The sequence below is a fragment of the Panicum virgatum genome, chromosome 4K (assembly GCF_016808335.1).
Source record: "Panicum virgatum strain AP13 chromosome 4K, P.virgatum_v5, whole genome shotgun sequence".
NCBI classification, from domain to species: Eukaryota; Viridiplantae; Streptophyta; class Magnoliopsida; order Poales; family Poaceae; genus Panicum; species Panicum virgatum.
In genome coordinates this window covers 32,298,772-32,308,448 of record NC_053139.1, presented here as the reverse complement: position 1 = coordinate 32,308,448, position 9,677 = coordinate 32,298,772, and the positions used below count along the sequence as shown (strand labels likewise).

Genomic DNA, 9,677 nt, shown 5'->3' with positions numbered 1-9,677 from the left:
ACTGATCTGGATTCCTTGTAACAAGATCTACAAATTTTGTAACATTCACATTTGCAGAAACTCAACCGAATTTAATCTAGGGAAAAGAATAAGAAAACCACCTTATGCATGTTCATGAAGTTCTGCTCATCAAATGACCTTGATTTTTGGATATGTTATCACTAATGGAATGTTAAGATCACAGTAAAAAGATGGACCAAACCAAAGCAGTATCATTTTGAAACAATCAAGATTCTCTAATCTGTTGTTAGCTTTCTCGATTTAATTCTGGGAAATATGCACAGGAACTTGCTCTGAAATTTTTACTACGTGCATGTAAAACTAAAACACTGTTCATACCTAAATTTCAGATTTATTAGAGTTCATTTTCTATATACCATGATTTATGCTTGTGTAATCAACTTAATTCCTCATATATAGTTCTTATGCTCAGAAAAATCCATATTTATTTCTGGAGTCTCTTTTTAGCTCTGTGTTCCTGTCAAAAAAATTTGAGCTGCAGTTGCTGAGTTTGGCTTTGTCGAATAATCATGCTTAGCATCTTAGTGCTAGGTTTACTATTTTTTGTTTTGAGTAATATACAATGTTTCTGGTCATGATTTTTAGGCATGATCTTGTTTAGAGTATGTTATACCTGCAATAAAAAGTTCAGATGCCATACTGGTCAAATGCACCTTGAGAAATTTATGCAAACTCATGTTAAGTTAACTGAATAACTAATTTATCATAGTAAGTTAAATCTTGAAAAAAAAAATTTCTGGAGTATGTTTAACTCATGACTAGTCTCTGGTAAAAATTTGAGAACCAAATCCTTAGTAAAACTTCCTGTAGAATTAATCTTTGTTAATGGCTTGCTGTTTTTATTCTTTTTATCACCTCTGCTGTATAAGTGTATAAAATCTGGAAAAATTTCAGTGCTGAGTATATGCTGTGAAGTTGCTCCCATAAAATTTGCAGCACCAGAACCCATGTTGAACATTCTGTACAAAAAGATGAAGCAACTAGAGTAATCCATTTGCATGAATAGTTATAGTTTTTGCTCTAGGGTAGATGCTGAAATTTACACCATGAATGTTCAAGTTTGAATCTGAGTTACTTTAGTGTTTCATCACTAGCTCTTTAGTAGTTGTGTTGTTAAGGAATAATGAAAGCATGCTATGTGTTGAAATTAAAAATGAAAACCCAAAACCCCACTCATTCATGAATAAACGTAGTTATGTTTGCTACTCTATAAACGATTGCCCATGCAATGAAATGCGAAATCGGCACTAAATTAACTTTCGTTGGACTACAACTTTATCGTGAAGGAAAGAAATTGTTATCCATGAATAACTCATAATCTTGCATTGCATATAGAAACGGTTAATCTCGCGGACGGTGACTACGAATTGGTGCCCGCAGACTCTCGTGCGGAGCAGGAGATTAACCTGAACTGTGCTAACTTGTCTCAAGACCTGGGCCAAGCCCCAGAGGCTTTTCTGCCTGGCAGTGCCCAAGAAGGCAAGCCCCGGAGCATAATCCCACTATTTTTTTCCGAATTATCATTCTGCTATCTATTTATTAATGTATGGTAATAGTTGGTTTTCTGCATTTAAGTTCTCTAGGCGTTGATCGAAAACCCTAGATGCATGATCCATAGGAACCTATGTTTGATACCGGATCTTTTTATCGACTAGTTGCCATGCTAAATAGGTACGGTAGAAGTCGAGTGGTTTCCTGCCTCTCGCGAGCAAATAGGAATTGTACTGACTTTAATTCCTGTTGAAATGTAAGGACAACGGGCGGGGTTGTGTAGTTGTGATACCCCGCTGGTGTAGTCAAAAATGGCTAAGGTCGCGGTGTGTGGCTCATTTCGTTAAGCGTTTGAAAGTACTAGCCACATACCGAGAAATATGGTAATCGGTAAGCTTAAGTACCTGATTGGACCGGCGAGTGGAACGATCTCGCACCCTCCTGGTAGAAGTAGGGTTTATTTTTATGTCGCGACGTACGGGTGCAGAGTGGTCGGACTCTGTAGTCGGGGAGGGTGTTCCGGATCCACGGTCTGGAAAGAAAGGGGAAAAGTAGCGTGGGCGGGAGCGAAGTCGATCCCCATGCGTGTGGTCTGGGTTCCCCTGGCCAGGTTGAAACTCGATTCGGAATCGTCCGCCTCTCACGGCATGAGATTGCTTAATGATTTCGGTCACATAGAGTAACAAGTGGAACATGATGATGATAATACTGCTGGTTGATTAAATGTTTGCTCTACCATGTTTGTGTAGAGTTAGTTGCAAATTTAGAATGGTTAATCCCACTAGAATCCGGCTAAGTAAAACCCGAAAGTAAGGATCAACACTTAGCGGTATTTTTGGCAAGCAAACCCCACCAACCAAAAAGCCTTGCATGTCTAGTTATCGGACTAGGTTATATCCGGTGACGGGTCAGTCTTGCTGAGTATTAGTATACTCAGCCTTGCTTGTGGCACTGTTTTTCAGGTACTAACTTTGAAGATCTGTTTGCAAGTCTTACTTGGCCTTGTACTCTGCCTCCGGGTTGGTCTGTGGAGTGGGATGGCCCTTCAGCTGGTGCTGACCACCCTCCCACTGAGTGATGCATTCGTACGGGCTTTATCGATGCGTCACGTTATCTCGCTAGTTATCTTTACTGCTTCCGCTGAACTTGAGACTTGAATAATTGGAATAGTTGGAACTCCGTAGTACTTGCTACTCTGAACATGGTTTGTAATAAAATTTCTTTCCGCTGCAATCACTCTGAGATGTATGAAATGCTTTGTGTTGTAATCTCTGGGCTCACCTTCGTGTGAGTGTTGTCTGCTGATCCTGGAATAGCGTGGCTTTTATCGAGGCTTCACTCGAGGAACTACCGGAGAGTGCCAAATTGGGTCAGAGTTGCTTAGCAACAAAGATCAGTGCACCCGGGCCCAGTAGTTTTGGGTGGTTCCGCCACAACATGTGGGCCCTGATATCTTTTCTTGCATGCATTATGCATGGCGCGCCCGTTTGCTCTGCCAGATGGGCCCTCTTTGTAAGTGGGTGACGCCGGATGCGATATTCTGCGTAGTTGTATGGCGTCTGCTGCGTGTTTTCGTCTTATTCTGCTCTTGCTCATCTGAAATGTACAAAACTCGAAAACAACTGTGGAGCGAGGTTAGCGATACAAATATGCGAGTAAGGCATGCAGTTTTCCTTTATTATTGAGTATAGTTGACGGGTGAAAATGGCACTTAAGCACCATCAACAGCCGCAGGAGGAGTTCAGCTCCCGGACGGAGTCGTCTTTGACCATGGCCTCGAATTTCGTAGCAGTGGAGATGTCGGAGCAGTAGAACGGGGTGACGGCGAACTGGTCCGGCTCCAGCCGGGAAGCACCCGGCACCAGGGAGGAGCCCGGGAGGCCCGCCGGCGCGCCGGAGATTAGCGGGGAATTTAACATTTTACCATTATAACAATCGCCACCTCCTGAGATAGCATTTTTGTTTTTGACATTATGGAATTAGCACTGGAGAGAGAAAATATTTATATTTTTACCACTCTCGCTCACGTGGCTGCCAGCGCGTTTGTCCAGATCGGCACTATGCCCCGTGCCCGACCCCCGACCCGAGCCTCTTTTATCCAGCCCGTGCGCCCAAACCCGACCCACTCCACTCTCTTCCTTCTACTCCCCTGGTCCGCGACGGCCTCCCCAGCCCCTGTAGCGCTGCCGCCGCCGTCCGTCCTCCGCACACTGCCAAAATCAAAACCTCGACGTCACGACGTCGTCATCCGCGCCGCACTGCCGCCGCCGGCGAGCTGCAGTAGCACGACGCCTGCCGCGCTCCACCCCCATGCCGCCGCTAAGCGAGCGCGCGCCAGCTCGAGCAGCGAGAAGTGGCCACCGATGTGAGAAAAAGCGAGAAGTCGCCGATGGTGGAGCTGCCCCTGCTCGGCGGCAGCGAGCGCCTGGCGCTCCTCGAGGTCCCGGCTAGCGGCGAAGACGGCGGCAGTTGCGGTGGCCGGAAAGACAGCCTCCATCATGGCCTCACAGTCCCTGACGATCTCGGAAATGAGGTCGGTGGTGAAGAAGGGCTGCTGCAGGACGCCGGTGATGACGGGGAGGCGGAGCACACCGCCGTGCGCTTGTCGAACTTCTTGAGGATCTTGGCGAGGCCGGTAGTTAATGCTGCTGTAGTTGAGCAGCAGCACCATCTGGCCGTGGAAGTCGACAACCTCGCACTGGATGCGCGCGATCTCGGCATGCGCTGCCGACGAGGGCTTGGCCTCGGCCGCCCACTGGATCCTCTCCTGCAGCTCCTGCAAGAGCAGATCGAGGATGAGCACGTTGTTGTCAGCCATGCCCATGACATGTGGACAGAGCGGGCAGGCTGGATCGAGGTAGATAACGAAGAAACAGAGGAACAAACGTTGATTGATTAGCCATCTCAATCTGCAGGCAGGAGCACCTGCCCTCTGCCTGATGACGAACTCCTCCTCCTGCTCGAGAAAGAAGGTGTTGAACTTGACCTTGGCATTGAGGAGCGTGAGGAAGTCGGCCTCGGCGGCGGGGGAGGGCACCAGGGAGGAGACGGCGTTGGAGCGGCACTTGAGCTCCAGGCCGCGTTGACTCGGCGGCGGCAGTGGCTAAGTAGCAGGGGAGGAAGACAGGGGCAGTGAATATGTGGGAGCAGCGGCATGTCGCGTCGGGCGGCGGCGACCCTAACGAATCGAGGCCGTCGCGGAGTAGAGGAGAGGAAAGAAGAAAGAGAGTGGAATGGGCTGAGTTGGGTGGGCGGGCCGGATAAAAGTGGCTCGGGTTGGGCACAGGGGCAGAGTAAGGACCTGGAGCCGAGCTGGACCAACGCGCTGGCAGCCACGTGAGCGAGAGTGGTAAAAATGTAAAGATTTTCTCTCTCCAGTGCAAATTCCGTAGTGTTAAAAACAAGAATGGTATCTCAGAAGGTGGCGATCATTATAATGGTAAAATGTTGGTGCATGCAACTCAATATGGTATCAGGGCTAGAGGTCTGGAGTTCAAATCCTAGCGGGCGCGATTAAATAAAATAATTGTAGCCGACTCCTATTTCCATGTTTGAGGCCTGGTGGCACGTGAGAGGCAGTGTTGAAGTATAAGTGAATTGCCCACCTCTTCCATCAGTTTTAAGCTTTTGGGTTGAATTGGTTGGTGCATGTGCAACTCAATATTTAAGAAACGTAGGCTTGATAAGAAGAAATAAAGTAACATCGTTGAACTATTGTAGGTGCGTAAGCTTATCTATTATCTTTATATTTAAAGGTTAAAAGAAGCCACCACGTTCGCCGAGAGGGTCAAGAAATTCCCACGTTAATCGGAAAAAAAGAGAAGGATACAGACTATTGGATTTTATGAAGATCTAATGGTCAAGAATAATCTACGGAATTCAAGCCCGATAAGGTTAATAAATAGTAAATTCGGAATTAAAAATCAAGAAAAAAGAAAATTTTGAGTCGGATACAAACTAGGACCCAAATACCTAAATAAAGAGCCCATATTAAAAATATCATAAAAGTACACAAGGCACACTAGAGGAGCAAATGTTCTATAACAGGGAGAACTTTACAAGAAGGCACACTAGAGGAGCAAATGTTCTATAACAGGGAGAACTTTACAAGAGATTATTCAAATGAGACACGGTAACCCAACAGATCAGGTAATTTTAATATTTTTATGAGTATTTTCATCTCATAATAACCAAACTTCTGTTATCCTAACAATTTTATGATATTATACATTACAGGGTTTTGTTTTTACATCAAGAGCCACAATTGATCGCTTCGAAAATACTTCCTGGTGGTAGATGTCATGCAATAGTTGCAACAAAATGCGCACTAAGATAGCCAACAAGTATCACTGCCGTAAATGCAATACATGTCCAGAAGCAATAACACCTAGGTACTCATACTTTCCCGAACATTGATTTCCAAACACCATGTTATTCATTCTAACCATGATAATATATGTATTGGATTCGTCTCCGAATTAGTGATCATACGACAACTACTACATGCAGTATATTTGATGATGATGCAAAAAAAGAATTCTCAAGAAAACTATTACAATCCTGCTTGAATAACTCAATGGAGAATCTGAAGAAGTTCCTAAAATTATAGAACAACTATATGGAAAGGCACTTATCTTTTGATTCAAACTCAATGACCAAAACCTGACTGAAGGAAAATAATATTATTTAGTTAAGAGAACATTTGAGGCAAACGATAAGCTTGAGTTGGTACATTCAAAAAATAAAATTGAAGGGGTACACAACATTTTCTCTTCTCTGCCGGGGCCTTCGAAAAGGAGCAACACGGAAGCATGGTAGTGCGGAGGGAGCAGCACAGCTAAATGGATAAGGTGTAAGGATAAGGCCGGGAAAAAATTAAGATTACTTAAGATAAACTAACGTACGGCCAACATTTTTAATATATAAATCGTACTCATTTGTTATGAATCTCATTACAAAAAATATCAATTCTGAAAAATTAGATACATAGACAAAGATATATTTGACCATTCCTCTAAAATTCCATTTATATTTTATATTGCTATATCAATAAAAACAATTCTCAGTTACAATTAATACAAAATTATTGTTGAGTGATAATAATATTTTATCATGGTTACAAATTATAAAAAATTAATTCATATCCAAAAATAAAATATTCCACAGAAAAAAAGAAATTTATGGAGTGCCTAAAAATAAAAATAAACATAATGGAGTAATACAATACCATCAATTTTTTTTAGTTACCAAAAAAATATAAAAAATAAAATAAGTTAGAAAAATAAAAAAATCGGAACGCTATGATAGATAATAAAATACAACTAGATGCACTATCACGGTTACATATGTTTTATATTTACTCATGAAATTATTATTACATATGATTACACATGGACTTTGTAAAAACATTAAAATATATAAACAAAAAATATTCTGTAACGCTATGATAGCTAATAAAAGACAACTAGATGCGCTATCAGTGCGAGCACACGTCTTGTCAAGTTCATATATGCCTAAGTTATATATAAGTCCGAAACCTAAAACACTAGAGTGAGATAATTGTGTCAATATGAAATAACTCTTAACAATTAAAGAAAAGGATGATCTAGCCGCACAAAATGCGCGGGTATCCTTCTAGTTTTATGCATTTCTAGGATTTAATATGCTTCTACTATTTATATTGTAATCTATGCAAATATTGAACCTAATTGCTTTATACCGAATTGCTCGAGGAACTTTTTGTTGTGTACCGATTTTTTTAGATTGTACCGAATACCGAATTGTATGTTGAAATTTCCAATCCTAGGTCTGCCACTCAAGGGTGGAGAGGACGAGGCCGAACGCGCAGGCAGAGGTGGGCAGGTAGGTGGGCCCAGCGGCGTTGGACAGACCGGCGGCGTAGAGGACCGAGAGGTAGAAACAGGATCCCGACTTGCTGTCATTGGCCATGGCGGTGGTGAGGTGCACGGTGGCGCCGACACCAGATGCGTAACCTTGCGCGCAGGTAGCCGGCGAGATGAGGTCGGGGCCGCAGGAGGAGTTCAGCTCCTGGACGGAGCCATTGCGGACCATAGCCTCGAATTCTGCAGCGGTGGAGATGCTGGCGCAGTAGGACGGGGTGATGGCGAACTGGTCCGGCTCCGGCCGGGAAGCACCTGGCACCAGGGAGGAGCCCGGGAGGCCCGCCGGCGCGCCGGAGATTGGCTACGAGAAGCTGTCGCGGTAGGCCGCCGTGGACAGGAGGCGGAAGCGACCCGTGGTGCGGAGGCGCTCCGCGAGGCCGATGCCGAGCAGGGAGAGCTGCGTCTAGCAATAGGCCGTCATGTTGGGCGCACCCCTAGCGCACGGCATCGGGTCCCACGGGAACGTCCGCACGTAGCCCAGGTCGAGCAGGCATGGCTCCAACGTCGCGTTCCTCCGCGGCACCCGCCAGCGAGCTGACGAACAAGAAGAGGGCGACAACGAGCGCAAGATGCCTGAGCATTACTATGTAAGTCGTGCCTCCTTAACAATCACAGGCAGGTGCAGGGAGTCAACTTGGTTTGGTAGGTGGTACGATGGGATCCCCACGAACAGCACCAACAATGGGGGCTTTGCTCTGCCTCCTACCCTCGCTAAGGGGGCTTTGCTCTGCCTCCTACCCTCGCTAAGGATTAGCGCAGAGGAGGCCGAGGGTGTCCCACAGGAAGAACGAGGGTAACACCAGGATGAACACAGCGGGACACAATAAATTCAGGAGTAAATGACCATTAATTCATATTCTCCAAAGTAATATCCTCGAGTATTTATAGGCCATACCGGAGGCTTGGTGAAATTACAATCATAGAGGGCTGAGGGGGTGGCACACCAAGGGCATCCCCCCAACACATTGTATTGCTTGCTCCCGACCCACTTGCCGACAGCCATGGGCGAGAGACAGCCCAACCTTCCTTGATCCAGCGGCGTCTTTGACCAGCGCGGTGGCTTCTTCAAGCCAAAGAGCAGTTCACTGTAGTTGCACTGAAATATGAACCGATGACTAGTACACTGAAATACCAAGATGCCGATCGTGCGCCCATATGACTCGTTCGCTCCGCGCGATCTTTTTTCTTCTTTCTCGAACACACAGGAGAATTATGTGCCATTATATTAAGAAGAATAAAAAGGAGGAAAGAAACCCCATACAACACCACACACTCACTCCTTGGAAAAAAGAAAAAACTAATCGCCTGGAGAACAGTTTACAACGACCCCTGACCTACGAAAACAGTCACTCAGGCAGCAGGCCAGTCAGGTACTCAGGTAAGGTATACCCTTGGCACCTGCAGTCCCCCACAAACCTCAACTCAGCGGAAGCAAGAGTTAAAACTCTAATTAGGGCCGTGTTTGGTTTTTTATAGGCACGTTTCCCGAGAAGAGAATCTCGCATGCATGGAGTACTAAATGAAGTCTATTTGCAAAACCTTTTCAGGGATGTGTGTAATTTTTCGAGACGAATCTAATGACGGTAATTAATCGATGATTTTCTATAGTGATGCTACAGTGCCATCCTCTAATCACGCGGTCAAAGGCCTCATTGGATTCGTCTCGCGATTTACACGGGGGGTTGTGGAGGTGATTTTGTAATTAGACTTCGTTTACTACTCTAAATTTTTGGTCAAAGGTGCTACAGTAATCCATGGTTTCTAACCAAACACGGTAGATTTGGTGAGGCTCCATTGAAGGCACAGCGATCTCATCGTGTGTCAAGTCAAGCTGAAGCAGGGAAGCTAGCCGCGAATCCAAATCTGGACTCTGAATTCTGAACAAACCGAAAAATCAAGAAACGATACATGCACGCTGGATATATCCAACAGAATCACACCTATAAGTTTATCAGACGACCATCATTTATTTTATCACACCTTAAATATCAAATCAGCTGGCCAAACCATCGATGGGAATGGGATGGCCAACAAAACAAGCAGTGGTAACATATTCTGAAATTCTAACCCAACTTAGCCTATCCAGATAAAAAGAAGAACACACGACGCAGTGGTAACATATTCTGAAATACTTTTTGCAAACAAATTAAAGGAAGATGTTGAAATATTACATAGGGGAGCAGATTCAGTGACACACTATGCGTAGCTGATTAGGAAGGCTTTGCAGTGGCCTAGCTAAATCATTCAGATCTTGCTGATCAT

At 44.9% G+C, this 9,677-nt stretch overlaps 1 pseudogene; it reads right to left on the bottom strand.

Annotated features, from left to right (window-relative positions):
* Nucleotides 1–3,485: 3,485 nt before the first annotated feature.
* LOC120705176 lies at nucleotides 3,486–4,698 on the bottom strand (annotated as a pseudogene).
* Nucleotides 4,699–9,677: the final 4,979 nt, after the last annotated feature.